Source organism: Rhea pennata, chromosome 14 (genome assembly GCF_028389875.1).
Source record: "Rhea pennata isolate bPtePen1 chromosome 14, bPtePen1.pri, whole genome shotgun sequence".
NCBI classification, from domain to species: domain Eukaryota; kingdom Metazoa; phylum Chordata; class Aves; order Rheiformes; family Rheidae; genus Rhea; species Rhea pennata.
Genome location: NC_084676.1, coordinates 20077347 through 20100598, shown reverse-complemented (window position 1 = coordinate 20100598; position 23252 = coordinate 20077347).

The window sequence follows — 23252 nt, the reverse complement described above, 5'->3', positions numbered from 1 at the left end:
TCTGTCTGAATGTTGTCATTATACCCGAATGAGAGAATTCCCTAGACAATTAATTCACATTAAGCCTCCTTGACTCAAACATTTTGTCTGCACTCCTCCTTTTCGATGTCTTTTCTCTAGCAGGAGCAACATTTTAGTTTCCTCCAGATTTTTATTGCCTAGTTAAGCATCGTCAGTTACTGTTGGTGCCTCTGCTATAAATTTATAGATGACTGATCTACAGAAACCAGGTGACTCTCTGGTTATCAGTCTCTAGTGAACAGGGTCCATTTGTATAAAAAGTTTAAAACCAGACAGATGACTTTACGTGTCAACTGTAAACTCGCAGCTTCTCAGAGTGCCCTGCTTAAGGCCGAATCTTGTGTGCAGTGCAGTGTTCCCCACAGACTGTCTGTGTTACTCAAAGGTTGAATGTTCACACTTGCTGCTGATGTGTGAAATATGTCCTTTTGATATGCGTAACTCGTGTTTATGTGTATATATTTATGTATGCATATGTGTGGGCATATTATATATATTTATAGATTTTTGTATGCATATATAATTTTATATATGTTTATACAAAATATATCTATAGATATAAAAATATCTTTATTCTCCTGTGACTCCTTCACCCCAAATTTTTGTCAAACTAATTCAAGGTATGCAAGTTATCCTTTAAAATACCACTTACAGTTGAGGAATTACCATCAAAAATACTGTGAGAAGGTGGAATTTCCACATATGCTCAGGCGCAGGTGGCTTTGTCGCTGGTTTGCTTGGGAGCTGTGGTTCATTAGCCACAACTAGAATGACAATATCTGTATTTTCCTGTTATCCAAATCCAGACAGAAGAGCTTCTGCCTAATGAAAACACAGAGGTTATTACAGTGTATTTATATTAGGGCTGATGCTTTATTTCCAGCCTGATAGAGGTGTAACTTAATTTGCTTCAGAAGAATTAATCCTGATTGATCTCAGCATAAGTGAGGCCAGAGCCAGGCCCAGTGTGTGGACAGGAGTCGTTTGGATCCAAGCTCTACGTACATTCTCTAAACCAGAGGAGGTTAAGTTGAATATCTTCCTTTTGTCTTATGTGATTGCGGTGTAGCCAGCACGAAGGGTTATGGGATTAAACAGCTGCTCTGTGCAGCTCAAATGTCTTAGTTTGTTCCAGAAAAATTTCAATGGAGCTACTTGTTCTTTCTTACTGTAATGAAAGAAAAGCAGGACAAGAACATGTATGTTCTCAAAAAGCTCTCAGAACTTTTTGCTTTGTTTTTGCAACTGGAGCCCTCTGAGCAGTGCAGCAGCAGCAGCAGAGCAGCGTCATCATCCCTTTCCCTGCGTAACCCTGCCAGAAGTAGTTCAGAGAGTTCACGGTGGTGAACAGGATGCGAACAGAAACCGAACAAATGAAGTATTAGATCATTTTTAATCTAGTACTGCAGGTATTTCTGTACCATCAGAATTAAATGTTTTGTTTTTCCTGACTTACGTAGGCAGTCGACTGACTTTCCCTGTGAACAGTTAAGTAGAAGTTTTGCATCCAGCCTTACGGCGAGGAAGAATTTTGTCACTGCGAGCACTCATCTCAGCTAACAGGTGCAGGTGGGGTAATTCTGTGAAATTAATGAGGCGTATTAAGACCCTGTGCTTGCTAGATTGTTTTAGAGTCTCAGAATTACATTTCGTATACATATATTTACCAAATGAAATATCTTTATTGTGAATATTCAACAGATAAATGAAGTTAATTAATGATATTATGGTATCGTGTAGAGCCCTCATTATGCCAAGTACTGTGGGGTCAAACATTGAAAGACAGCCCTTACTGCAGAAAGTTTGGACCCTAAGCCACTTCTGCAACACTTCTGCCACAGACAACAGGTGGGGCCCTGGGTGCACTAACAGACCTTAATAGCCCCGACCAGCCTCACCTGGGGCCTCCACCCACATCCTGCCATTGGGCACAGGAGCCTGTTTAAGCTCAGCCCCAGGGCTGTCACTTCTTACCTGAGCTATGTTAGAGGAGTGCCAGCCTCTGTCCCAGCTGTACCTGTACCTGGCCCCTGGACTGACTTCCTGGCTTGACCTTGGACCTGCCTCTTCATGCCAACCGAGAGCCCACATCTGGGATCTTGGTTGACTCCTATCTGCCATCCCTAGGCCTGTATTGCTCGCCTGACTTGGGACCACAGCACTTGGCCTTATCCTGCTGGCTGCATGTTTGTGCTTGGTCCCAGCTCCCTGTCCCTTAGGGAGCAGCTGGCCATTGCTACTTTATGATAGTAATCACACATCTTGCAGATAAGGTAAGATATGCAAAATTAGAAATATAGTTTAGCCCAGAGTTGCTATGAAATCAAAATGTTTTGCAGGCTAGTATCAATAATGCAAAAGTCAATGATGCTTTAAGCACCTATGTGATGGTCAGAAGAGGTAGCCACTTATATTGATTTGATGGAAGAGTTATATTTGCCTTCAAAGTGCTGATCTTAGCTCTTCATCTCTCCAAAATACTTATCTGTTTAAATATTCTAAGTAGGTAGGAACACTTATGCTTTGGTGCTATACAGCATGTTCATATAGCTGTCAGGAGCAATTTGTGCTGTTCTCTTGGCTGTGGGATGCAAAATCGACTTATCATAATGACAGCCCTCCTATCATTTGCTCCTGATCTGACCAAATAGCATGAACCTGTGTGCTGGTCCTCTGGTAAATACATCATCTTCCCATCCTGAATACCTGTACTGCTTGCCAGCTCTCAGCCCATATTCCTGGGTGTAAAACGATCACTGGGAAATACAACATGCGCTTAATTGTGTTGTCTTTCACAGGTGGAAAAAATGGTTAAAGAACGCAGAGAGTGAAGGTACGCACTTCAGAGGGAACGAGTGGAGCTTCTAGGATGGTGTAGTAACCAACATGCTCTAGGGGATACACAACATATTAACGAGTAAGCATCGCCTGGAGCGCTGGCAAGTGACACCGAACACCGGGCGGTGGGTCGCACCCGCGGTGCGGCGGGGCGGGGGCTGGTTTCCCTCGGAACGGGCCGGCGCGGCGGGCGCTGTCCGCGGTGCTGAGCCGCCGCCGGCCCCGGCGGAGCCCAAGCTGCGGCCGCCTCCCGGCTCTGACGAGCCCCGCGGTCGAGCGAGGCGTTGGGGGAGGAGGGGGGGGGGGTCTTGGGTCTTCCTGGGGGGGTGTCAAGGGTAGAGCTCACACGACTCCTCTCTGAGGTTTGGGTATGTCACTCATCTTTTCCTCCTGATCCTTTTCTCTACAGCACCTATAGATCATGCTGTTGATCCAGGTGACAATTTTACTTTTTTACGCTTTGAAATCCTCAGAAGGTGCTAGTGCAGTGGAAAGTACAAAGCACTTTATGTATGAGGTCAGAATTGTAAATGCTTAAATTATTTGATAGAAACATGGAAGGTGCCTGAGGAGCTCAACAAAAAGATACTTAAAGTGAATTTGTGCATTGAAAGGTTAAAGACTATGCTAACTTCCATTGAGTGGAATTGACTAAACCACAAATATTTCCACAGATATTTGTCACGTCATTTCTCTCAGAAACCTGTCAGCTACAATTTTAGAAAGTGGGAGTCAAGGAATTATCAGAGATGAGATCTCAAACCTTCTGGCATCTAATACAGGTGAGTCTAAATTGGCTGGCTTAAACATCTCAACTGTAGGATAAGCTCTGGTGAGAGAGTTCATGCCCTTCTTGCCCTGGGACAATCCAGCCATGAGAGACAAAGCCGCAAGAAAGCCACAGAGTTTGCAAGTTCTACTAGAAACAATTACCTGTCTAAACCGATGACTAACCAAAACTATCTCATGCTTTTAGACATGGCAAATTAGATGACTGCTATGGAGTTCTGTTCTTGGCAAGTTCCTTAAGATGTAGATAAAGATGTGGCTTCTTTCTGCACCTGAACAGTAGTGCTGCTAGTAATAAATGGTTGACCTGTTCACCTCTAAAGAACGGAGGATCAAGGAGAGAACTCAAGGTTTAAACACAAGCTGCAATCCAATGTAAATGCAAAAACTGGAATTCCTGTCTAGGAGCAGAAAGCAAGGGGCTTTGAAAAATAACCAGAGGAGGAGGTGCTTTTCTCTGCTCACAGACAAAACAGTTCTTGGAGCTGAGCGTGTTGTAGCTTGATACTAGACTAGCTCACCTGTCAATGCGTAATTTAAATCTACAGAGGATTCCATACTGAAACAGTGAGAGATAAGGGAAATAGTTCAAATATCTTGGTGATCCACACAAAAGGAAAATGGAAACAGCATCCTGAGTAGGTATAATCTTTAATGAACAAGTTCTTGCTTTGGTTCCCAAAATAAATGCCAAATTACACAAGGAAGGATGATTTTTAAAATCATAATTGTACAATGAAACAGAAAAGGCAAGGTTGTGGTCATGAGAAATCAGAAGGACAGAGCTGACACTGAAATGTGGGGGAGTGCTGAGTCATTCTGCATTAAGTGCTGCCATAGCAACTATTTACCAGCTGGTGGAAAATGAGGAGATACGGAAAAACCTGAAATAGAAATCAGAAAAGTTACAGCTTGGAATTTATTATGCATCTCTTACAAGACTTAATAGTATAATGGAATACTTTCTAAGAGATTTGTATTATTCAGCACAACCAGATTAAATTGAATGAGTCTTAATGGACATGTAAGAGTACTTGAGTAAGACTGCAGCCGAATTAGAAATGATTATTTAATCTCTGATGGGCTAAGGTTCTTGCACATAATTGTGAGAACAAGCAGGAGCTCTTTTGAGTTTGTTCACTCAGATGTGGTACAGTTCACATTCCCTATACCCCAGCTTGGGCTGTGAAGGAACAAAGTAAAAGGTGGTTCTGGCAGTAGCGGGCTTTAGAGTGAATCAGAAAACTTAGTGTTTTATAGAGGAATATAGGCTCAGATTCCTTGTCCAGTCCCTTCTGATGTTTTCCTCTCCTGGATGTTAGGAAGATCATTGCTTGCCTGTGGCTCTGGCCTAAATCTCCTGATGACTGGAGGTACAGCCTCAGCGGGAGATTCTTGACAGTAAACCATCCAGAATTTCAGCCTCATGAGATGTCTGTCCTCATGACACCTCTCCATTACCATCTTCCTGGATGAGAGCACTTAAACTGACTCCTGTTGTGGTGTGAACAGCTCCAGAAAATAAACCAGTTGGGAACTGGGCTAACCAATCTGGCCAGGTTTGCCCTAGGCTCTAGAGTACTGTGAAGCAGAAAGCTACCAAAGATTTGAAGCAAGTCAAGAAATAGAGAGGTTCATGACAACCTTGGAGGCAGGAAGTTGGTGCCTTCCTGTCTTCCACCACAAGTCTTTTTAAAAACCTGCATAGAGATTAGAGGAGCTGCTGCAGAGCTTTCCTGACCTTATCAGCTGCTTCCTTGCAGAGCACAGGCAAACCCCAGGGCTCCCCAGAGAAAGGCAAGCTGGAGTACTTGTTCTGTTAGTGATCTTTGCTCCTCTCCTACTGGATGGAGGAAAGACATTTTCAGAACTTGGTGTGCAACTGTACATGTAAGTCAAGCCTGTTCAGCGGAGTTCTGGGAGCTGAAGGCCTTCAAGTGTTTCCTATTGTTCCCTCAGCTTCCAGAAGAACGTATCATTAGAAAGGTTCCTCATTAGAATGACTAAGAGATCTTGTATCATTACCCTAATTTAGTTTGGACCTGATTAATGACAATATTGTCATTTCTAGCTAATGGAGATTTTTCAGGAGCTGGCAATTCTCAGTAGTACTTCTGAGCTTGCTTAGACACAGGGATTGCAGGATTTGGGAAGCCTTGAGGAAACCAGACATGCTAACAGTCTTTAAACATCTCAAACTTGCTGCAAAGAGGAAGGTACAAAGCAGGGCAGAAACTTATTGCCTGGTAACTAGGGAAGGGATCGTTGGGCTTGTGAAGCAGCAGTGGAGCTGTAGTTTAACCATACTGCTGAGGGGCTGTAAGAACAGGTTAGACAAGTTCTTAAGTAGATCTTCTTTAGCAGCAGAGACACCTTTCTGATGCAGAAATTGTGACTTCAGGTAATTCTGGCAGCCTGCAGCATCTACTGTGATAATCAGTCTGAGCCAGATCCAGACATCTTTCCTTCCCAGATCACTTGTAAGCCCACTTGATGGGGTTTCCTTTGAGACCAAGGATCTCACAAGCCCAGCAGCCTTTGAGTAAAACGGATGTCATTTGTGACCAGCCCCTAGCAGCTTTCAGGAGTGGGCGATGGCAACACTAACAAGTGACATCAGTTTTAGACGGATGCTGATCCTCTGCAGGGAGTTTTTGAAAGTCCTTTTCATAGTGAATCAAAAGGAAACAATGATAAAACCCACGGAAGCTACCTGTGAAATGGAAATTCTTCACTTATACAAATTCCAGTCTCATCTTTAAGAAAACTAAAAGCCTTTATCTTTAAAGGAAAATGTGTGCCCTGGACAGCCAAAGCCACAGCTGAACTAGTGCTAATTCCTGGTGTGGACAGGAGATTTTTTTATTATTATTATTTTGGCGCATCTTGCTAAATGCTCACAAAGAGTTCAACAGCTGCATTTCACACCATGGAGCACTTCTGCCTGCTTTGCAGATCTGCTGTGTTACACCCACTCAAAAGGCTGAAAAACTGAAATAGCATATATTCTCCTTGCCCCTGCTGTCCTATTTCATCTCACTGGCCCTATGAGCAGCAAAGGGACATAATATTTGAGCTCACAACTGGTGCAACCATCGTAAAGCCTTTTTCTGCAAAGCCTATTTTGTACCATGGAGCTCAGATTAATTGTCTAGGACCAGCTTGTTCAGGAAAGATGGAATCACTAATAACATCTGCCTTCCCTGCCATGTGTTTGCCATAATGTGCAGTTTGGCTCTCTCCTCTCTTGCGTAGTCGTTCACTATTTTAAGATGTTAACATATCTTGACGACACTGATCTCTGTCCTGGCCATTGAGGAGCTTGTAGGTGTTTCAGCATTGCAGCTAGTCCGGGCTTCCAGGATCGCTCCTGCATGGGTCCCTGTACAGTGGTAGTTTCATCAGAGGCAAAAATAACAGGAGCTATGGAATAAACGAGGGGAATTATGGATTCCCGGTTTTCCCCTCCCTCCGCTTTCCCCGGCGGGTGCTCGAGGGGAAGGGACTCCCTCGCCTGGGTGCCTGGCGATGCTCCGCGCCAGCCGCCAGCGTCGCCCCTTTTAAGACGGAGCCGGAGGGCTCTGAAGGATGAGGAGAGGAGGAGGAGGAGGAGGAGGAGGGCTGCTGGAAACGCCGCCCCGCGCCGGCGGAGCGCTGGGCAGCGCGAGCGGTGCGGGCCCGGCCGACGCGCGGTGAGCGTGCCGCAGCGCCGGGCGCGCAGGGATGCTCGCCTGCCTGCTGGCCTCCGGGGGCTCCGGCTGGCTGCTCGTGGGTAAGTGCCGCCCCCGCTCCGCCGGCCTCCCCAGCTCGGCCCCCTCCTCGGCCTCCGCGCTCTGCTTCGCTCTCTCCGCTCTGGGTTTCTCGTCTCGTTTTCGAAGCGATGCAAAGTGACCTCTGCGCGTCGGTCCTCGCTCTGCTCCGGCTGCTCGGCGCTCTCCCCCCTGCTCCTGGCCCCTCTCCAACCCCCGCTGCAGCGCAAGCTAATTTCAAATATTTTAAATGGAGAAGGCAGGCAGGAGCGCACTCTTAGCAGCTAAGATGGATTCAGAGATGAATATTCATTATTCCACTGCATGCGTGAAAACAGGCACAGGGGACCGCTGCAGCCTGCCAGAGCAAGCAGAGCCGGGGCTCGGCTGGGCGCGTTACATAATTTCTCTGAAATGATCTTGCTGATTTATTCTGTTGGTCCTCCTGTGGCAAATTTGCTGGGGCGCTTTCTCTTAATTTGCAGTGACTATGTGAAATGGGGATGTGCCCTGAGATACGTGTGCGTGTGTGTCTGCAGGATGTATATTGGACAAAGGGTGAAAATGGATCACACTGCTTAGTCGGCAGGCGACCATGATTTAAAGCATGTCTGACAGGGCTAGAAAATTATTGCTTGTCTGAAATAGGTGATTTTCTGCAAGGTATTTAAAGGTTCAGCTTTAAATGACCTGCACTGATTCAAAACTGAGCACTTCCAGTATGTGTAAAGCATCTTTTCTAAGGTTGTATTCAAGGTATGTGCTGCTGCTTCTTTTATTTATCAGGCTGCTTTCCTCTAGACAAACAGACTTCCAAGGGGAAGAAATACAAAGCAGAAAATGATTTTAAAAGACTGTGTCTTTGCATTTTTAAATATTCTAGAAAGCACCAAGAATGGAAAATTTATAGCTACTATTTACATTCATAATTAACTTGATATTTTTAACTATGGAAAGGGAAGCACTCGGGGAAAAAAAAAAAGGAAGCCTAGTATCACTGGCTTAAATTTTGTCTTTGGAGATGTACTGGCAGCTCCCCCTCAAGTTGGGGGGCTTATGTCAGCAGCTTGAATCAGCTGCTTTTGAGCAGCCTCAAAACTCGGTGCAAAATTCCTCCCAAGGGGCGTTGCAAGGGTGAGTGAGAGCACCGATGCTGGCTCGGAGGCTGCAGGCAAGCTGTTACTGCCGTGTTTTGTGCCCGGGGGCCCCAGGGACTGCTCCGAGCCACGCTGTGGGCTCCACGGGCTTTGGTTATGGCAGTGAGAAGCACTTGGCCCATGGTGAGCACAGGCACCCTGCGAGACCTCCATGTGCACCCCGTGGTGCTGGCCCGAGTGTGAGCCTTGGGCCTCCTGCCCCAGTGCTCACTCCGCTGCATCCCAGCGCGCTTCGCCTGCAAGCCCGGCGTCCTGCAGCGTCTGCTGAGGGGAGGCTGACTTGTGACCTCCCTTGGTTCCTTGCCTGCTTTATCTCAGTGCCGATGGTGACTTTAGCCTAAGAACAGATGCCCTTAGATGTGCTGGGCTTGCCGTATTGCACTGCACTTAGGAGCTGCGAGAGACATCAACACCGATCATCTGTTGGAGATGTCTCGCCAGAGATGAGACCCTCCGTGTGAGCCGGCAGCTTGGCGCTGACACGCTCTTGCTGGTGATTGCATGCATGGCCTTGCTTTTCCAGCCTGGCTCCATCCTGCTGGACATCCCTCTGCTCTGGGAAGGAGCAGTCCTGGCTGCCCTTGTTTACTGAGCAAGATGCTTGTTGCTACCCTTTACAACCCAGTGCAGGGCACCTGTTCAGTTAAATGAGAATCCTGCATCATTATGGGAGTTTTGACTAGCAAGTAGCGCTCACTTTAAAAGCAATGATGGTAAAAGAGGAAGGTGAAGCTGGTTACTTCCTAATGTGGAGATGAGCTCAATTGCCTTGGACGGTCTGTTGCATGCACAGACTGGGCTCAGTAACCAAAAAAGCAAGAGGAGTCCATCCCCAGGGCTGGTTTGGCTGAACTGCACTCGTTTCCCTAGCAGGGTGACGCTGGGAGGAGGCCACTGCTGGGAGTGGGGCATGCCACAGGCTTGGTGCCCTCCACCATGCTTGGTGGCAGGTTGTAGGCTGGCCCATGCCTGCCCTTTTGAGGAAGGGGCTTACCTGAGCACTCCGCATTGCTCCCAACCCTGCTGGCTCGCCCAAGGCGGAGGCTGGAGACATCCCGTGTTTAGCTGTCGCAGGGTTGTATCCGCTCATCAGTGTCAGCACAGCTCAATGATTTTCAGTGTGTTTCTGCAAAGGTTAATTTGATATTGCGTCAGACTTCCATGCTCACATGTCTAAATCAGGTTCTCATGCTGTGTCACTGGACACATCCTTGATGATGCCTGGAAGTTTCAATCCCTGGATAAGAAATATCTGCTGGTAAACTGTGTGTGTGGACCTGAGCAGACACCCAAGGCTGCTCAGACCAAACCATGAAGTGCTAGCCCCTGCTCTAGAGGGGAAGCCTGTGTTAGTTGATGAGGGATGTTTAGTTGCTTTCATTCTCCATCCCTCTATTACTTTCTTTTTAAATGACTGCTAGATACCATCAAAATAAAAGAGCAAAGGTATTTGGATTTCCCTGCTTGCTTGGAGGGGAAGACAGTATGCACCAATTCTTCTCTGGTGCTTTAGACTAATCAAGACATACTTGATTTTCTCTGCTCTACTATTGATACTACAAATATATTCAAGTAATGAAAAGAGGAGAAAAGCTCTGAAGACAGGTGATAAACTGAATTAACTGAATACCCACTGAAACAGAAAAGCTGACTTGGGTGCAAGCCAGGAATGAAGAAACACAACATTACGTCAGTAGCAGGATAGTTGTCATTTTTCCAATGTCACCAAACCCTGCGGAGCATCGCAGGGCTTAAACCTTTCCTCATTGCTGTGTCCCTGGGACTGCTTGAGAGAAATGTCTCCTCTTTACTGCTACAGTTTCAACCAGCAACTGAAAAACTTTTAGCTAACTAGGGTCAAGTTTGAGCAAGACTTAAGCGCTGGTAGGTAAAATGCAATGTGGGAGTGTTTACCTCTGACAGGCTGCCCGGGTGTCAAGGGCGGCTCCTGCCCCATGGCTTTCTTCCTGACTTTGATAGATGACTTCTTCATACAGACCCAAACAAAACCAGCAACTTAATCATGCTCGCTCGTATCAGAAAGGAGCAAGAAAGAGCATCCATTAATATAGCTTTCTCTTTTTCTTTTTCTTTCTTTTTTTTTTTTTTTTTTTTTAATGCTCCCCATGTGTTCCTTTGGTGTTGGAGCTACACAAGTAATGAGATTATTCCATCGCAGCTGTTTGTCTTGAGTGAAAAGTCAAAGTGCCCCAGGGGTTTGGTTGCACCTTGGCTCCGCTCACCTCCCATGGCCGCAGGGCAGCCAGGTGGGGGCTGGGGCCAACCACAAGGCAGCCCCGTGCCGGGCCTCCGACGGCGTCTGGGTTGGGTCGGGAACACGCCGCTCCAGAGCTGGGGGTTGCAGATCTGCTCGTGGACCCTGCCACCCTCCCAAGTTGGAGCTGGAGCTCAGTTGGATGTGCTGTAGCAAGATGTACTACAGAGCATGTGGCTTTAAGATATGAGTTAGCATGCTAAAAATATATCTGAAAAATCCAAAAAAGCCCACCTGAAAAGTGGGAACCCTCTGAGCTGCTCTGTAGGCTGCTGTGAGCCAAGGCTGTATCTCTGGGGGCTTTTCCTCCCGGGCGTGCTGATTCAGAGGCTTAGCAAACCCTGTTCTGAGATGATGAGGACCTTAGCATCATTACCGTACAGCATGGTACAGTAAGTGTTTTGCTGGGCTCGGGTCGATCGCTGTAGTGTGCTATCAGCACTTATGGACAGCAAGTCACTTACTGTGTCAGACCTCTCTTGCCGTAAACGCAGTCAGGGAGCCTCCAAGGTGCCTGGCTGCTCGGAGGAAAGCAGGAGAGAGCAGGGAAGATGAGAAAGCCAAAGGAAGGGTTGTGTGTGTGTGGTGCATTCTTTTTTTCTTTTTTTTTTTTTCTGATGTGTTTTGGCTGCTGCTTTGTTTGGTATATAAGCAAAATTATAAATATTTTAACTTTGGACTGGAGACTCTGCTAGGGGAAACTTGATGGCTGCTGATGAGAAAGGCAAAAGAGTTAGATGAAATGGAGGTTTTTGGCCAGGAAAGAGAGTTTCAAAGTCGATGGCCAAACTCCCCTGGCTGCTGCCAGCTTTCACTTGTTCTTTGCTTACTGCCTTGGGTTTTGTGCACGGTTAGTGTCGAGTGGGAGCTTTGTAAAAGTGCCCCTGAAATGCAGCTTCCTGCTAAGACCCATCAGTGATTCTCCCACAGAACCCAAATGTTGCTCCTGGAAGTCCCAAGATAACACCGTACCCTGCAAGCCAGCAGGGCACTTCTCAGTCTTTCACACTGCGTGTTGCTCCACTTTCAGAAGTGTGACAAGGTGATTACTGGATTTATCTTGTCCACATTATTTTCCTTTGCACTGCAGGAAGGAAGTCATCTGTCAAAACGCATTATTCAGTGGAAAACAGCATGTAGTTAGGAAACCCCCAATTAAGGGAGGAAAAGTTTTCTTGCCTAGATCCACGCGCAATGATATTGCAAAAACACAGTTTACATTTCCATTTGCTCAACTGTGTGGCTGCTGTGGTGTAGATACGATCTCAGAAATGCTACATGTGAATGGCAGTGAGCAGTTTCCATTTCATTAGGGCAAAGCAATGCTGCCGAGTCGGTGTGTGATGGGGTGGCCGCAGTGAGGGCCCGCAGGTTCAGCAGTTCTGCGGCTTTCCTCGCTGAGGTCAGCCGAGCGAGTTGGTGCAGGCCACTGCTGGAGGGGGACCACGTGTGAAGGTTGGGTGACGGAGAAAATGATAATGCCAGAAAAGGGTCATCTCCTCATACATAGCAGAGGCTATCCAGAGATGGTTACGCTTGTAAGGCCATCTTCTACTGGCAAAAGTCAAACACTACCTCCACTGTCCTGCTGCCAAGGGCCGTGGTGGCACTGGGAGGGCAGGTGGGCTCCGAGTCCAGCCTCATGCATGGGGGGTGATGTGCTGCTCCATCTGGACACTCTACTCTCAGGGCTGGGCTTTGGAGACAGGTGGACAGTCATCCTCAATGCTGTCGGACCAACGGTGTTCACCACAGAGTTTCTGTCGGAGCAGCAGGTCCAGGTGGAGCTGCATGTGTGAACCAACGCTGGTGGGACCCTGTGGTGGGCTGCCACTACATCTAGTGCTTGGGTAAACGTGTGGACCTCCCACCAGCAAAGCAGGCTTCCTCATGCATGCATTTATTTTGGAAAGTCGTTCTAGAGCCTCTTGCTCTCAAATCTTCTAACTTTAAGCCTAGATGTGTTTATGACAGACTTGCATCCTCCTTGCTGTTGCACCGGCATGGTGTTCCAGCAGAGCCATTCGCTTTCCTCTTGGCCTCTCCTCCTGTGCAGAGCCAGCCCAGCCTCTTCTTTCGAGGGGCCGAGTCCATCCTGTGGCTCTGCCCGTCTTGCCTGGCTGGTGACAGTCACTCTGACATGGTTACCAGATCATTCAAATGTTTCCAGGCCATGATATCGCTTAAAGTAAAGCAGAGCCAGTCCCCTTCAAGCAGGTATTTTCAGTCTAGCATTTTCTCCTATGCTTTTATTGGTGCTGTTTCAGCGATTTTCTGAACACCCATCCTGTTGTACTTCCATATGTAGCTGCACAAAATATTCTCTTATTTTGCTTAATTTCTAATTTAAATAATAGATTTGTCATGACCTTTATCTCTATTCCTATAGGGCCCATTTCTAACGAAAGCTAAATCTATCTTCACCTTGATCCCCAAAGCAATAACCAGCTTCTTCCGTGGAGCTACCAAATTTCCAAAACACAGCTCGAAGAGTGACAGGCGCTGATGGAGGGGAGAGGGCTGCGTCCGGGCACTCGGGAGCCGCTGCGCCGCCCGTTCGGCACGCTCAGGGCTAGCAGACCTTTGCGTGGGAACCCTGCGTGGAAACGCTGCGAGGTGGCACCGCGCGAAGCCGGGCCGCTTCCTCAGAGGGTGCGAGAGCGTCCTGCTAAAGCATGTGGGGTTTCTTTTTTTTTTTTTCTTTTTTTCTTTTCCCTCTAAGGTGAGTGGCAGCTGGTCTATGCAGGAGCCAGTACTGAAATTACTAAACTATTTTACTTTTTTTAACTTTAGAATAGTATCTAGAAAGGGTGTAAATCATTGCTTTGTTTTAAAGCAATCGCAATCAGAAGCTAAATTTGCATTTGAAATAAAAGCTGTGAATAAATAACAAAAGGCTGGGATAACAAAAGACACGAGTTCAACAGATTTAAATGTCTCTTTCACAGATTTCTGCGTAGACCAGTCTTAGGCAGAAAAGGTAGAAATTGTTCTGAGGTTAGTTAGAAATTCTTTCACAAGGAGGGAAGCAAAAAAAGACAAAGATACTCTAGTCCCTCTTCAATTTGAAATGCCTTTTGCTTAGTATGTGCAGTACAGCTCAGTTCTAGATTAACACCATTATGCAGATGATCTAAACCAAAATTATTTCCTGCAGAAATGTAACGTTCTGCGGAATGCTCAGAGCACCCCAGGGTGCCACCACGCCCCCCACGGCATTTGTTGGTTGGCTACAAACGGTTGCAGGAGCTACACGAGTAACCCGAAGCGCTCCGAAACATTGCAGTCTTTTGCATGGTGTTTTATTTGATTTTTATGATGTTTTCAGTGAGTTATCCCCCCTACACTCCACATAGCGCTGCTGTAGGACATATGCCCTGGGGAGACGACAGCCCTGCCGGCGATCCTGCGTTTTTATGACGATTATCGGCATTTTTGGTTGGCACGTTGGTCATTACTGCAGTTTTTGTACTTGGCCTGCGGTGATGCGGGGCCGGGGCGAGCGGCCGCGAGTAACCTCGGCGCGGCGCCCGCCCGGCCCAGCCGGCTTTTCTCGGGCGAAGCAAAGGCTTTGCGCGCCCCGCGCCGCTGGGAACGGCCCCGCGGCGGCCGGATCCGCCGCCGCGCTGATGCCAGCGCGCGAGCGAGTCCCTTCCGCTGGCAGGCTGCGCGAGGGCTTCGCTCCCCCAGTTAACTCTTGCAACCTCCTCCGCCGGCCTGGGGAGGGCCGGGAAGGAAGGAAGGGCTTAGCGCCGCGGCGGGCGAGGGCTGCCGGCGGAAAGCAGAAAGCTGCACGCGGGGAGCAGCGTGCGACACTCGGCACGAACGCGAGCGCTTTCTCGGTGCCCTGAAAATGCCGATGAAAACAGGGTTTTGATGAAAGCGGAGTTTCAGTAGCGTCGGGAACACGAGTGCGCCAGCGTGCTGGGTGCCACGAAACCCAGCCTGCAAAGGGGCTAGAAACCAAAATACCACTTGGCCTAATTTCTGCTTGCATTACTTCTAAAACCCCTAACTCAACAGCAAAGATCCTGAAATGGAAACTGTTTTAAAATATCTGAACAGTATAATTGCTGGTTGCTATTATCAAAAAAATTGCATTTATGTATATACAGAAATGCAGAGGTGTGAAGCCCCCCGCCTCCGCCTGTTTTTTCACATGAATGTTTTGCTACTGGTGCTGTCCTGGTCCGACTGCCACGATAGCTCTGCACCCTCCTCGCCGTAAGCCTCGCTATGATTAACGTCCAAACTTAACCTGCATTTCTCGTTAATATTTGATGAGGTGTAATAATAGCGTGGAGAAATGCGGTGTTTTTTTTTTTTTTTTTCCTCCTTCTGCAGAAATCTTTCGAACGGTGTTTGCTTGTGAATGCTTTAAACGCTGTGACTTTTTTGGGCTGGGTGGGGTCCCAGCCAAATCCCAGAAAAGCCCTTTGGAGTCTTTTCAGTGACTTTTCTTCTTTTTTTCTCTTAAACTGGCCGTTGGGGCTCGGGGGGCTGTAGCCTGAGCAGCGGCTGGCACGGGAGGGGGAGGCTGGTTTCCCTTGCAGAGCGCAGGTTTCCCCGGGGCGCTGGTGGAGCCCGGGCGGGAGCCGGGGGCGCCTGCGCCCCGCGGGGGGCCCGGGCCGGCGCTGCCCGCAGGGAGGCTCCCCGGCGCCGCTCCGCAGCCCGGGGCAGCGTAGTGGGTTAAACCCGCGGAAGGGCCAGCCCCGAGCCGCCCGCGTGAGGCCGGCCGAGCCCGCTGAGACCCCGCGCAGCGGCCGCCGCTCCGCGGCCGGGGCTGGCCCAGCCGGACAGGCCGCCGCAGGGGACTGCGCCGCCTTCGTGGCTGCGTCGGGAGCAGCGGCCGGAGTGAAGCCGCCGGTTAACCCGGCCCGGTTTTCGGCTCAGACGCCGGTTGCCCGCGCCCCTGCGCGCGCGCGGCTCCGCCGAGCCCGGGCGGTGCGCGGGGGCGGTGCGCGGGGGCGGTGCGCGGCGCGCGGGGGCGGTGCGCGGCAGCGCCGGGCCGTGCGCGGAGGCTGCGCGGAGCTGTAAGTGCCGCCGCGTTTTCGCGTGCGTTTTTGCAGCAGCAGGAGCCGGTTTCGGCGCGGAGGCAGCGGTGCGGGAGGCGCCCCGGCGCCGCGGGGATGGGCGCCCGCTCTCCGCCCCCTTCCCCCCCCCCCCCTCGCACAGGTCGCCGTTTGGTCGGGCGTTTCGAGCAGCCCTGGGAGGGGAGCGCGGCGGCGGGGGGGGAAGGGGGGGCCTCTGGCCGTGCACTGCAGCGAGGTCCCACCATGGGGAGGTTCTGGTTATGTGCTGTGGTGCCTCTGGCCGTGCACTGCAGCGAGGTCCCACCGTGGGGAGGTCCTGGTTACGTGCTGTGGTGCCTCTGGCCGTGCACTGCAGTGAGGTCCCACCATGGGGAGGTCCTGGTTACGTGCTGTGGTGCCTCTGGCCGTGCACTGCAGTGAGGTCCCACCGTGGGGAGGTCCTGGTTACGTGCTGTGGTGCCTCTGGCCGTGCACTGCAGCAAGGTCCCACCGTGGGGAGGTCCTGGTTACGTGCTGTGGTGCCTCTGGCCGTGCACTGCAGCAAGGTCCCACCGTGGGGAGGTCCTGGTTATGTGCTGTGGTGCCTCTGGCCATGCACTGCAGTGTGGTCCCACCATGGGGAGGGCCCAGCATGCTCCGTGGCAATTCCAGCCACGTGCCGAGCTCTGGCCATGCACTGCAGCGAGCTCCCTGGCCGTCACGGCTGGGGCTGGCCGCTTGGGCAGCGCTTCAGCAGGCGGAGGTGCGGGGAAGGGGGTTTCCTGCTTGCCCCCGAAACCTGCTCGCTGCAGGTGGGGCGACGCTGCTCGTGTCCCCGCCGTGCAAGTCGGCTGTGGCAGCCGAGTGCTGCTCTCCGCTCTGCGAGGGGGCTCGTCCTGCCGCGCTGTCCGTGTGTCTGTCCTCCCCAGTGGCCCTGGACGGCTGCCGCGCTGGAGAATCCGACCAGGCTTTCGAAACGCTGATGATGGAAACTCATCTTTGCCAAAGCTTCCAAGCGGTGCCGGGCTGGAAGCGTTGAACGCGATAGGGCTTCTCACCGAAACCCGTGGGCATCACCCGGCTGTCGGGCACACGGGCATCGCGTGAAGAGCCCGTCACCGCGTGGCCTCCGAAGGCCCCGTGGGCGCCCGAAGCTCCGCTTGCCCCGCCGCGGCGGGCAGCGCCGGCCCCGCAAGCGGCGACCGCTCCTGCGGCGAAGGCGCTGCTTTTCCTGGCTCCGCCTGCAAGGGGAAAACTCAAAACTACGTCGCTTCCAAAGCGTAGCGCTCTCCGCGCGGGCAGGAGCCTGGCGAGCGGCATCCGGCATAGACGGGGCCTCCGGGAAGCTCCCTGAGGAATTTGGAGGGCGCTTCGCTGGTAATTAATGGGCTCTAATTATGGAAAGCCTTAAGTGAAGGGCGCAGCTGCGTTTATGCCCGCGGGGTCGTGGAGGAGGCGGCGCAGCGCGAGCGGGGCTGCTCCCACCGGCCGTCGCTCCTGCACGGGCGCTGCCGCGGGCTCGGGCAGCCGAGGTAGTGCAGTTATTTAAGCTGTTTGTTCACCGCCTGTCACAAGGCATCTGGGAGCCACGCGGCACGTGGGACAGTCAGACCCCACCATCGCTCGGGAAAAGCCCCTTCGCAGGAGCGAAGGAGGTTTACAGGTAATCGCGGTCGCTCGGGGAAATAACTGGGATTTGCAGGCGCTCCGGAAGCATCCTCCAGAAGGGAAAGCCGGCAGGTGAAGCCACGGGTTGAGGTTTTTAAGACCCTGGTCAATAAAACCCTGTGACCGTTCATCACGTTCTAGCCCTGGGTAGCAAGTGTAGTGACGTGAGGCTTTTGATCACCATGTCCTAGGTGATTGATAGACTTCAGAGTTAACAGGGCTCCGAGCGGCTGAGTTTCCCCTTCTGGTAGGGGGCTTCCCGCTGCAGCGTGCCAGGCGCCCCATCCCGTCCCCAGCGTGACGCTGACCCCTTGGGGCGTCGCTCGCGGCTCGTCTGCTCGGTGCTGGGAAGGTATTTTTAGGTGCTGCTTGAAAATCTCTCCTGTCCGTGAGCCGCTACCGCTGGCAGCGAGGGGGGCGGGAAGGGGAAGCCACTTACTAGCGGACAGCGGGAGGGTTAATCCTCAGTCACCCTGAACACAGGGAAATGCATCTTTCTATATAAATAAATAAATACATTTATATGTGCACATATACGCTACACATTTTAAAATATATATATATATATGCATATATAGGCATGCATGTGTGTATATACACACACACATATATATGCGTGTGTGTATATATATATATATATATATATATATGTTTATATATAATGTTCCTGGTTAGTGCACTGGTGTTCTGCGCCCCAGCTGCCCTTCTCCGCTGCCCGCGCTCGTCTCGGGGGCACTCGATCCCCCGCCGGCTCCGCAGTTCAGGCTAAAGAGGCTTATGCGCGGCTGAACCCCCCTCTTTAATAGCCTTGCTGGCAGGGGGCCAGCTTAACAGATTGGACCGGCCTGATTCCCCCGGGAGGAGGGGAGCCGGCCTTTCTTTCCTTGGTAAAAACGAAATATGGAAATTCTATCCGCCATCGGCTGGATTTCCTGCTCGCCGGGTTTCCTCCGGGGTTTGCTCCCGGGGAGAGGCCGCGGCGGCCGCGAGGACCGCGTCGCTCGGCGCAGGGCCGGCGCCGGCGGCTCAAGCCGCTGCCCCGCGCAGGGCGCCTCTCGCACCTCCCCGGGCTCTCTAAATCCCTGCGTAATCGTCAGCACAGGCGGCTGCGTGCGTAACTAAGCTGGGTAATTTCTTTTAAATTACAGCTCCCTGAGTTACAGCGGAGCCGCGGCCAGTCAGGACTAATACTTTTGCTTGGACTCTAACATAAATGCAGCTATGCCTTGACCCTGCAGGGAATTAAGTGCAATCCAAGTAGCGTTCAGTAACGTGGATCGTTTCCCTCGCAGTGGGTGAAGTTAAGCACACGCAGGAGTTCGTTTCGGGCCGAGGGGGTGCTCGCCGATGGAAGTTGTCCCGTCCCAGCGAGCGAAGCAGCGATACGTTACCTGGGAGCCGTGAGCGGCCGAAGGGGAGGCACGTGTGATGGGAGAAGGGGTTGTAGCGACAGCCTCTCGCTTCGCAGGGGCCAAAGCTCGTGAAGTTTAGGAAAGTTTTAAGTACTGTTAGCCTGAGGTTGGCCGCTAAGCCCGAGAGCTGCCGAATCGCAAGCGGCCGCCTCTGATCAGCCGCCGCCGAGCGCAGCGGGTCGCTGCGGGCACGGCCGGGTGCGAGGCGGGCAGCGGGCGCACGGCGGGCGCTGGCGCCGCTGGGTTTCTGCTCCAGCGACGCGTGGTGAGGCCGCAGCTCCGTGCCTCGGGCCGGCGGCACGCGGGCTCTCCCAAAGCGTCGTGGGCCGGGTAAAGCCTCTCTTCCCTCTCGCTTCCGGGCTCTCTGCTGGGTTTCCCTGCGTCGCTTCTGCCGTGGTTTCTGGTGCTTCTCGTGCTCGTGTGTGTCCCTTGATGCTTCTCCCCCCCTTTCCTCTTTCTCAAGCAACTGGTAGCACTTGCAAGTGATTTAATTCTGTTGGAAGGTTTTCCGCAGTTCTCTGTTGCAGTGGATGTGTGTCTAAGCCTGTGTTTCCTCTCTGCGGTTAACGCCGTTAAGCTGGCTCTGCGCCTGCGAGGAGCTGTGGCGTTGCCCTTTCCATAAGCACCGCAGCTTAAATACATTACAGCAGCGACTACAGTCGCTTGAATTTCAAGCTAGCTGAAAATAGAAAGGTGGCTGTGTCATCCGAGTGCCCTGAGCTCCCCTACGCTTATCCCGTCTTTAGTTAAAACAAATGAGAAATAATTTCCGGGTTCTGAGCAAAGCGGGTTTCGCGTTTGTGGCTGAAAGGACGCCAAGACTGAAGCTGAGATTTTGTGGTGGATATCTCATGGGATCGTTTGTGCTCACAAAATTGCTTGTATCTCCACGTAACTGAGCTTCGGTACGAGCTAAGTGTGAGCCCCGGTAATCCGAGCCTGCGCACAGCCCGGACGGGCTCCGGGGAGCGAAGGTCCCGGCTCGGCTCCTCGCGGCTCTGCGCGGGCGAGCAACGTCTGCGGGGCGTCGTGGCAGAAACTCGCCGGCGTCGTCACCGGTTGCGGTTTCGGCAGCCGCGGGAATCCGCGGTCAGCGTGCCGAGGCAGCGGTTAGCGACTCCGGTCGCTCGCAGTGCCGTTATCCCGCGGGGCGGCGGCGGCGGCGGCGGCGTGCCTTTGCGCCCCGGCTCCCTGCAGGGCGTTGCAGCTTGCAGAGGGCAGGAGGGGGCAAAGGAGCCTCCGAAGGGGCGGCTCGCCCGGAGCGACGCGCGCGGGGCTGCCGGCTCTCGTGGCGAGGCCCTGGCGGGAGGCGCCTGCCGTGGTGCGGTCGGGGGGCGGAAGCCGGCGGGTGCCGGGTGTTTTACCCCGGACGCTTTCTGCCGGGGAAGCGCGGCCGTCTGGCGCTGCGAGAGGTGCAGGGCGCGGGGCTGTGCCGCGTCCGGCGGGATGCGGGGAGCCGGCGGCCCGGGAAGGCGGCTCGGCTGCCCGGGGCACATCAGTTACCTGCGCGTCTCGCGTTTAGCGTTTGAGCTGGCGGAAAATTTCGCACCTGCAGACGTTTGCTCAGAAACCCGCTGATCATTGCGCTTAACTTCCATGTACATTCCCAGAAGGTTTGCGGTTAGGCAGCTGGGGTGGTACCTGCCCGATTAAAGTGTCTGTTCGGACACAGCTGAAGGTCGGGAGATGCAACCAGGAGTTTGCAGCACTCGTCCTCGCCGCACCGAGCGGTTCCCTTTAGCTCCCGCTCCCGCGGCGGCGCGGGAGGCTGAGCGGCTCCCGCCTGCAGGCGTTTCCCGGCGGCGCTTCCCGTTGCTGCCGTGGTCTCCGTCGCTGCGGCGTCCTCGGAGATGCCTGCGGCGCTCTCGGCGCGGCGTGCGCGGGAAGCGCTTGCACGTGCCTTCGGCCTCAGAGGGGCCGCGCTGCTGGCGGGCTCTGCGCGCGCGCGGATCCCTTCGGTTTGCCGCTGCAACGCCCCGGCCGGCGCGCTCCGCGCCGCGCTCCTCCGGCCGAACCCCCGCGGCGGGCACGGGCGGTCGGCCGCGCTGCGCAGAGCGCCCCGCGGTTTAGGCGGCTGAGGAGGGCCCCGCGACAGGCTCCGGCGGGGCGCTGCGGGGCGCCCGCCGGCCCTCTCCGGGGCGAGGGCTCCTTCCGCGCCCCCCGCCCCGCGCGCGGGGCTTTTCCCGAGGGGCTTGGGCGGAGGTGTTGCTGCCCCTGCCAGCACCTCGCAGCCCCTCTCGGTGCCCCCCGGGGAGAGCCGGGACGCGAGCGGGGCCGGCGAGGGGCGGCGCGCCGCGGGGGGCCCCGCCGGCCCGTGTCCCCGAGCAGCAGCCCCGCGCCGTGCTCCAGGAAACTTGCACGTCGCGGAGCGGAGCGCTTTGGGCTTGAATCGCCTTGTGATTGACAGCGACACCGATCGTGAGGAACCTGATGTCACGAATGCAAAGCTACAAGAAGTGCAAAAAGTTGTGTCGCAGGGCAGCTCCGCACAGCACGGTGCGCGCGGCTGCGTGGTGCAGGGCAGCTCCATGCGGCTGCGGGATGCAGGGCAGGACTGCATGGCACGGTGCGTGCAGCTGCATGGTGCAGGGCAGGTCCGTGTGGCTGCGTGGTGCAGGGCAGGTCCGCGTGGCACGGTGTGCGTGGCTGCATGGTGCAGGGCAGGTCTGTGTGGCTGCAGGGTGCAGGGCAGGACTGCGTGGCACGGTGTACGTGGCTGCGTGGTGCAGGGCAGGTCCGTGTGGCTGCATGGTGCAGGGCAGGTCCGCGTGGCACGGTGTGCGTGGCTGCGTGGGGCAGGGCAGGTCCGTGTGGCTGCGTGGTGCAGGGCAGGACTGCGTGGCACGGTGTACGTGGCTGCGTGGTGCAGGGCAGCTCCATGTGGCACAGTGTATGTGGCTGCATGGTGCAGGGCAGGTCTGCATGGCACGGTGTGCGCAGCTGCATGTCGCAGGGCAGGTCTGTGCAGCCTGGTGCCCGTGGGCACATGCTGCAGGGCAGGTCTGTGTGGCATCTTGCCTGCAGGTGCATGTTTCAGGTGCTGTCCGTGCAGCGTATTACCCTGAGGTGCATGTTGCAGGGCAGGTCTGTGCACGCGTTGCCTGCGGGCGCGTTGCAGGTCCGGTCTGCACGGCGTGTTGCAGGGCAGGTCTGTGCACGCGTTGCCTGCGGGCACGTTGCAGGTCCGGTCTGCACGGCGTGTTGCAGGGCAGGTCTGTGCACGCGTTGCCTGCGGGCGCGTTGCAGGTCCGGTCTGCACGGCGTGTTGCAGGGCAGGTCTGTGCACGCGTTGCCTGCGGGCGTGTTGCAGGTCCTGTCTGCACGGCGTGTTGCAGGGCAGGTCTGTGCACGCGTTGCCTGCGGGCGCGTTGCAGGTCCGGTCTGCACGGCGTGTTGCAGGGCAGGTCTGTGCACGCGTTGCCTGCGGGCACGTTGCAGGTCCTGTCTGCACGGCGTGTTGCAGGGCAGGTCTGTGCACGCGTTGCCTGCGGGCATGTTGCAGGTCCTGTCTGCACGGCGTGTTGCAGGGCAGGTCTGGGCACGCGTTGCCTGCGGGCGCGTTGCAGGTCCTGTCTGCACGGCGTGTTGCAGGGCAGGTCTGTGCACGCGTTGCCTGCGGGCGCGTTGCAGGTCCGGTCTGCACGGCGTGTTGCAGGGCAGGTCTGTGCACGCGTTGCCTGTGGGCGCGTGTTGCAGGTCCTGTCTGCACGGCGTGTTGCAGGGCAGGTCTGGGCACGCGTTGCCTGCGGGCGCGTGTTGCAGGTCCGGTCTGCACGGCGTGTTGCAGGGCAGGTCTGTGCACGCGTTGCCTGCGGGCGTGTTGCAGGTCCTGTCTGCACGGCGTGTTGCAGGGCAGGTCTGTGCACGCGTTGCCTGCGGGCGCGTGTTGCAGGTCCGGTCTGCACGGCGTGTTGCAGGGCAGGTCTGTGCACGCGTTGCCTGCGGGCGTGTTGCAGGTCCTGTCTGCACGGCGTGTTGCAGGGCAGGTCTGGGCACGCGTTGCCTGCGGGCGCGTTGCAGGTCCGGTCTGCACGGCGTGTTGCAGGGCAGGTCTGGGCACGCGTTGCCTGCGGGCGTGTTGCAGGTCCGGTCTGCACGGCGTGTTGCAGGGCAGGTCTGTGCACGCGTTGCCTGCGGGCGCGTTGCAGGTCCTGTCTGCACGGCGTGTTGCAGGGCAGGTCTGGGCACGCGTTGCCTGCGGGCGTGTTGCAGGTCCTGTCTGCACGGCGTGTTGCAGGGCAGGTCTGTGCACGCGTTGCCTGCGGGCGCGTGTTGCAGGTCCGGTCTGCACGGCGTGTTGCAGGGCAGGTCTGTGCACGCGTTGCCTGCGG